The sequence below is a fragment of the Gigantopelta aegis genome, chromosome 12 (genome assembly GCF_016097555.1).
Source record: "Gigantopelta aegis isolate Gae_Host chromosome 12, Gae_host_genome, whole genome shotgun sequence".
NCBI classification, from domain to species: domain Eukaryota; kingdom Metazoa; phylum Mollusca; class Gastropoda; order Neomphalida; family Peltospiridae; genus Gigantopelta; species Gigantopelta aegis.
Window position 1 is genome coordinate 9040053 of NC_054710.1, and position 7305 is coordinate 9047357.

General features: G+C 32.2%; 1 long non-coding RNA gene across 1 annotated transcript in view; it reads left to right on the forward strand.

Moving 5' to 3' along the window:
• The first annotated feature begins 207 nt into the window (after window positions 1–207).
• LOC121386953 overlaps window positions 208–7305 on the forward strand; it is a 100389-nt gene continuing 93291 nt past the window's right edge. Inside the window, exon 1 of the long non-coding RNA XR_005959746.1 lies at window positions 208–758. This is a non-coding gene — a long non-coding RNA (uncharacterized LOC121386953). The remainder of the gene's footprint in view (window positions 759–7305) is intronic.

Sequence of the window (7305 nt, forward strand, 5' to 3'; positions counted from 1 at the left end):
GACCTTGTAGTGGAATCTGGCATAAGCAGACGAGACAGTGTGTGTGTGTGGGGGGGGGGGGGGGCAACTGAACCCTAGTGCTGGAGCAAAACCTCAAATTCGGGCAAACATGATACAGATATTCGGGAAAAATGTGCTAACTTGAGATCTTTTTACCATGTATTTCCATCATTCCTCCCTCAAATTAGTTGTAATCCATGTAAAAAAAACAAAAAACAACCCCAAAATGTAGTGATTCGTTTGCAACACAATATAGCTGTTTAGTAGTAATGCTAATATTAATAAATGTTGTTATCCAGATTCGGGCTTTTTCGTTTAATTCGGGTAAAGACCAACCAGCCCCCTCCCCTACAAAAATTGGATCCGGTACCGAGATACGAACCCAGTATCTACCAGCCATATTTCTTATGGATCATTCAACCACTACACTACCGAGATGGGTCGGCTTTATCTTTAATTCCGGCATAACAGGGTTCCCCGGAGTGCTTTACAGAGGAAGAAGTAAAGGTCACGTGACATGTGGTGTTCTCAGGCGACCAATTGCAATCTTATTCTTGGATTATTTACTCAAAGGCGTCGCCTGTCTCCTCCGCGTCGCGAAGTAGTCCGCATCATCCTTTTCGGGCTGTGTTCGAACTGCGTGTGATAGATAATATGCTGACGTCAGGTTTCTCTTATCGATTTGTGCTCTTGGGAAAGAGAAGAAGAAACAAAATGGAATGGACGATCGAATTGTCACGAATGACGTCATACCAGAGGTGAAAGAAATTATTTCGTTGTCAAACAGTAACAGATTTGGTTTATTTAGTTGATAAAGCGAGAGAACCTCGAGCTTAATTGTATACATTTAGTTGTAATCTGAGTGGCAAATATAGCTATTCCAAGTTGTATATAAGTTTCTTATATTTATAAATATAGGTATGTTGTATATGTTTCTAATATCAATGAATTTCTATCCTGGGCAAAAATTCCGGAGATGGACATTCGGTGCATAGCGGCAAGTTAAATTAATAATAATATACTCATTAGTCAAGATTTTAGTTTATTTTGCTTTAATGTATTGAAGCTTTGCAAACGATTTATGTAACATTTTTCTCTCGAAGAAAGATTTCAATTTTTCAAGTACTAACCTTTCATTAAAGTTAGAAAACGACATTTATAATAATCATTACAATTATTGTTAATGTTAATATTCTAAATAATGAATCTTGCTGTAAAAATTATAAAATATACACTTTTTTCAAAAGAAAACAGCACAAAAATTCAATACATAACCAGTTAAAAAAAAAAGCCAAAAAATCTTGTAACATATTTGTTAGTTTTCATATTATTTATAAAAACAGTTTTTATTTTGTAATACCATATAACAGGATATTATTATTATTATTATTATTATTATTATTATTATTATTATTATTATTATTATTATCATTGTCACTACTACTATTATTATCACTACTACTATTATTATCACTACTATTATTATTATTATTATTATTATTATTATTATTATCGTCACTACTACTACTTTTATTATTATTATGTTATCATGCTAATAACATACCAGTATAAAAAGTAAATATAAAACTATAATGATAATATTATAAATAATAATAATAGTAATAATATATTTTTATTTTCTTGTGTAACAAAATTTATGAAATATTTTAATTTATATCTTTCAGAATTTTTGATTAGTCATTTATAATAATTATGGTAAATCTTTGTTTACTATTTTGTTGTTAAAGTGGTCGCTATTTAATTTTGCTACAGTTATATTGATAGTAACTGAGCACATATGTATAACTATACAAAAATACAAGTAATAAAATAATGTTAAAATAGATATTTAAAATGTGTAAAAGTTCAACAAAACATTTAACTGTATATATAGTAATACAAATCTTAATAATAAATGTTAAAGTCACTAATCTATTTTATCTATTTCATTTTAACAGATTTTTATATGTTATAATAATGAAATAAGTCACTAATGGAATTTCAAAAATGATAAAATATATTTGCAAGCATTCAGAAGTTATATAACTCAATGCGATTTTAAGCCTTGATAGTACAAACTTTGGATACAGTTTGTTCTTTACACTAATACATGTATTAATATATATATATATATATATATATATATATATATATATATATATATATATATATAAGGAGTATTAAATTAATATATATTAATTTAATACTCCTTATTGATAAAAAAGATTTAAGATGTTTTAATTTATTTTAGAATATATTTTAAATTATATTTTGAAGTTTCTGTTGCCTTTAATGTATTTTGGAGTTTGTTTTACTGCATTTTGACTCCCGCCTTCGTGTTCATAGACATTATTTGTAAATGAAATGTGTAAAATAATATTTTAATAAAACATTTCAGACATTGTAAATTTTTACTGATAACGTCTCTTATAACGTCACAATTACACTTATTTCATATTGCGAGAAACCTTTTGCATTTGGCGGACAAAGATAACTGGGTGGGAAAACCTCAGCTTTTAAAATGAACTGTATTGATTATAAAACAAAAAGGTTAATTAAAAACGCATAGGTTTCCCCATTTATTAGAATCTCTTATTTATATTCATGTACGTGAAACCTATAATAATACGCATGCACTAAAAGATTTCGTTCTAATATTCGAAAAGAAAATGATACTAGCAATAAAGAAAAATCGTAAACTAATGTATTAATTTCAATACCACTATTTTTATAATAAAAATGGTAAGAAATAGTGATTTAAAAAATGTTCAACAAAATTTAATTTTTAAAAATGCATTTTGTTTTACGCCATTATGATTATTCTGGGGAGGTAAACCTAGATCATGCAAATAAATATTTTATGACAGATATTTATTATAACATGATCCTTAACAAATCCTTTTTGACACGATTGTTTTTTCAAAATTATTCATCTATGTGATGTCGCTATGGTTATATTTTTTATTTTATATTTGGTTAATATATATATATATATATATATAATTTCCGTGGTAAACTTAAAAGTTGGCAAAATACGAATAAAATCTCGAATTTATAAAGTTATTTCCATATAAGTTTTAACAAATGATTGGTAATAACAGGAGTTTAAATATACACGTTATTGTCTTAAAAAATAAACAAAATTATAGCATAAAACAGAATTTAATAAAACTAACTGAAATCAAATTTCTTAATTCTAAAAACAAAATTCTCACTTTATTTCGCATAAATGATATAAATTTATGACAAAACCCATTTTTTAAATACTATTAAACGACGAATGTATATTTTATATACAGTGAACTATTTAAATTATATGTATCAAATAATTCTAGATTTAAGTTTTTGATTTTTTTTCAAAACAACTGAACATGGATCCCAAATTTTAATATTGCGATAACCAAACCGGTCACATACCAGTATAAAAGAAATTGTACATACGTTTCCCACTTACGAGGTAGTTTCCTAATAAATAATATGACTGACAGCAATTCTTTTGAAATAATATGCATGTTTTAACTAGAACATTAGTTAAATAATATAAAAGTAAGCTATAGGAAAATGAAAAGGAATAATAAAAACGAAAGAGAAAACTAATAATATTTTTATTTATTAATTTAGACTATCTATTGGTGGTTTTGAGGATTTGGGGGGGAAGAGCGGGGAAGAGAAGGCGGGGAAGAGAAGACCTAGGGGGTGCACTCCACAAATGCAGCATCTCACTAAATCTAAAATGTATATTATTTTACTTAATCGTTGAATTAACAGCAATGCTCACAATTGTATAATGCTATAAACCACCTAAGTCATTTCACAAAATGGCCGAGAAAAAAAAGCGGAGCTTACCAGTTTTGTTTCGAATATTCGTCATCTTGAATGTAATTCAAATATATCATTGTGGTCGAGGTGAGATATATTTTCGTGTACAATTTTGTTTTATATTAGGTACGTACTTTATTAGTTTCACATAAACACCGGGTCTACCTGAAACATATTGGATTTTCATAGAAATGATAATTTTATATATATTTACCAAATTAATCGAACCACGAAAAACATATATACATGTCGTATATTAAAATATTAGCGGGTTTTGTTTTGTTGGTTTCTTGTTGTTGTTGTTTTATATATTTTAGATCGATAAGATGACTGAGGTGAGCGGGTGGAATATAAAGATTTCTGTAGACGAAAACACGAATACCCATAAGCCATACGAGACAGGGTGCGCGGGGGGGGGGGGGGGGGGGGGGGGGCGGACTGGCAAATAGCCCCGCCCCAAGTGCAAGAGCAAAAACCTCAAATTCGGGCAAACAGTATACAGTTATTCAGGCAAAATGTGCTAAACTGAGACATTTGTACCATGTATTTCCATCATTCTACCCTCAAAATTAGTTGTAATCCATGTAAACATGAGTAATGATTCGTTTACAACCTTATATAGCTGTTTGGGAGTAAGGCTAATATGAACAAATGTTGTTCGGGCATTTTCGTTTAATACGGGCAAAAGCCAGACTGCCCCCCCCCCCTCCCCCGCCCCCCTACAAAATGGGAGCTCGTACGCCTATGCTAATAGCCATTCCAAACCGTAATAATATAAAACATGCTGTAGTTGTATAGTTGAAATAAAAGGAACGATTCTATAGCTGCTGGTAGGTAGTGTAAGATGTACTGGTAAGTAATGCTGTTAAATAAAAGGAACGATTCTATAGCTGCTGGTAGGTAGTGTAAGATGTATTGGTAAGTAATGCTGTTAAATAAAAGGAACGATTCTATAGCTGCTGGTAGGTAGTGTAAGATGTACTGGTAAGTAATGCTGTTAAATAAAAGGAACGATTCTATAGCTGCTGGTAGGTAGTGTAAGATGTACTGGTAAGTAATGCTGTTAAATAAAAGGAACGATTCTATAGCTGCTGGTAGGTAGTGTAAGATGTATTGGTAGTAATGCTGGGAACGATATAGCTGCTGGTATAGTAGTGCTGGTTAATGCTGTTAAATAAAAGGAACGATTCTATAGCTGCTGGTAGGTAGTGTAAGATGTACTGGTAAGTAATGGTAAATAAAAGTATAGCTGCTGGTAGCTGGTTAATGCTGTTAAATAAAAGGAACGATTCTATAGCTGCTGGTAGGTAGTGTAAGATGTGCTGGTAAGTACTGGTTAAGTTCTAATGCTGTAGGTAGTGTAAGATAAAAGGAAATAAAAGAACGATTCTATAGCTGCTGGTAGGTAGTGTAAGATGTACTGGTAAGTAATGCTGTTAAATAAAAGGAACGATTCTATAGCTGCTGGTAGGTAGTGTAAGATGTACTGGTAAGTAATGCTGTTAAATAAAAGGAACGATTCTATAGCTGCTGGTAGGTAGTGTAAGATGTATTGGTAAGTAATGCTGTTAAATCACAAATTACTTACATCTTCTTAGCTTGAATTAAGATGTACTGGTAGTAATGCTGTAGGAACATTCTATGTGTGAAGTAGTGTGCTGGTAAGTAATGGGTTAAATAAAAGGGTGAGGGGAGACACCAAAGCTGGGTAGGGGGAAAGCGGTATTGCTGTTAGTTCTATAGAGGTAGATAGATAGACAGAAATTACTTACATCTTCTTGATTAGATACAATAAGTATAGTTAGAGAGATAGATAGATAGATAGATAGATAGATAGATAGATAGATAGATAGATAGATAGATAGATAGATAGATAGATAGATAAGTAGTTAAGTAGGTAGATAGATAGATAGATAGAGATAGATTCAGAGATAGATAGATAGATAGAGGGATAGAGAGAGACAGAAGGACAGGCAGACAGCTAGGAAGAGACAAATATATATACAGGCTGACATACAGGCAGACAGGCATATCGATAGATAAATATAGTGTCTACATAGATAGACAGACAAATATACAGATACAAATAGACAGAGATAGACAGACAGCTATACAGGTAACCAAATAGAAAGACAGACATACAGACAGACAGACAGATGGATGGATGGATGGATGGATGGATAGATGGATAGATGGATAAATAGATAGAGATAGATACACAGATAGATACACAGATAGAGAGACAGATAGATAGACAGACAGACAGACAGACAGACAGACAGACAGATAGATAGATAGATACACAGATAGATAGATAGATAGATACACAGATAGATAGATAAATAGACGCAGATATACATAGATAGAGAGAAATAGATAGAGCTAGACATATATAAACAAAGACTGTTAAGACAGAGAGACAAATATAGATATATAGATATAATGGAGTAGGGTGATTTATACCGACGCCCCCCCCCCCCCCCCCCCCCTCTCGCCCATCAACTCCTCCGTCCCCGATTTCTACGGTCCTGTTAATTATGACATTTGACGAATCTAGTGTCCTTCTGATCGTCCCAGCGTGTGTGTTTAATAACTCAAAATGCATTTTGTAGCAAACAGAATTGATACTTATTTCAAAGTAACCATGGGTAGTCACTTTAAATATAGTGATTCAAATTGTACGAGTTTGAGAAGGATTGCCAGTGAATTGTCTACTCTACCAAACAATTAAAGCTAAATTTTGTTGTTTGTTTTACTTTAGAGGATCATAATTTAGTAAATATATATCGTCATTTATTCTTGTTGTTGTTGGATTTATGAATGAACGAACGAACGAACGAACGAACGAACGAAAGAAAGAAGTGTTTTATTTAACGACGCACTCAACACATTTTATTTACGGTTATATGGCGTCAGACATATGGTTAAGGACCACACATATTTTTTAGAGGAAACCCGCTGTCGCCACATAGGCTACTCTTTTACGACAGGCAGCAAGGGATCTTTTATTTGCGCTTCCCACAGGCAGGATAGCACAAACCATGGCCTTTGTTGAACTAGTTATGGATCACTAGTCGGTGCAAGTGGTTTACACCTTACCCATTGAGACCTGTGGAGCACTCACTCAGGGTTTGGAGTCGGTATCTCGATTAAAAATCCCATGCCTCGACTGGGATCCGAACCCAGTACCTACCAGCCTGTAGACCGATGGCCTGCCACGACGCCACCGAGGCCGGTCGAACGAACGAACGAACGAACGTACGAACGAATGACTGAATTAATGATAAATAAATAAGTAAACAAACAAACAAATAAACAAACAAACAAATAAACAAACAAACAAACAAACGTTTGTTTCATTTAGTAATTCTATTAGACCAGTTGCAAATTCTTAAAAGCAAATTGGCAATGACATTTGAGCTAATTCGACAATAGCATCTTAGTAAATTGGATACTGTTATGTAAATATATTATATACCAGTATGT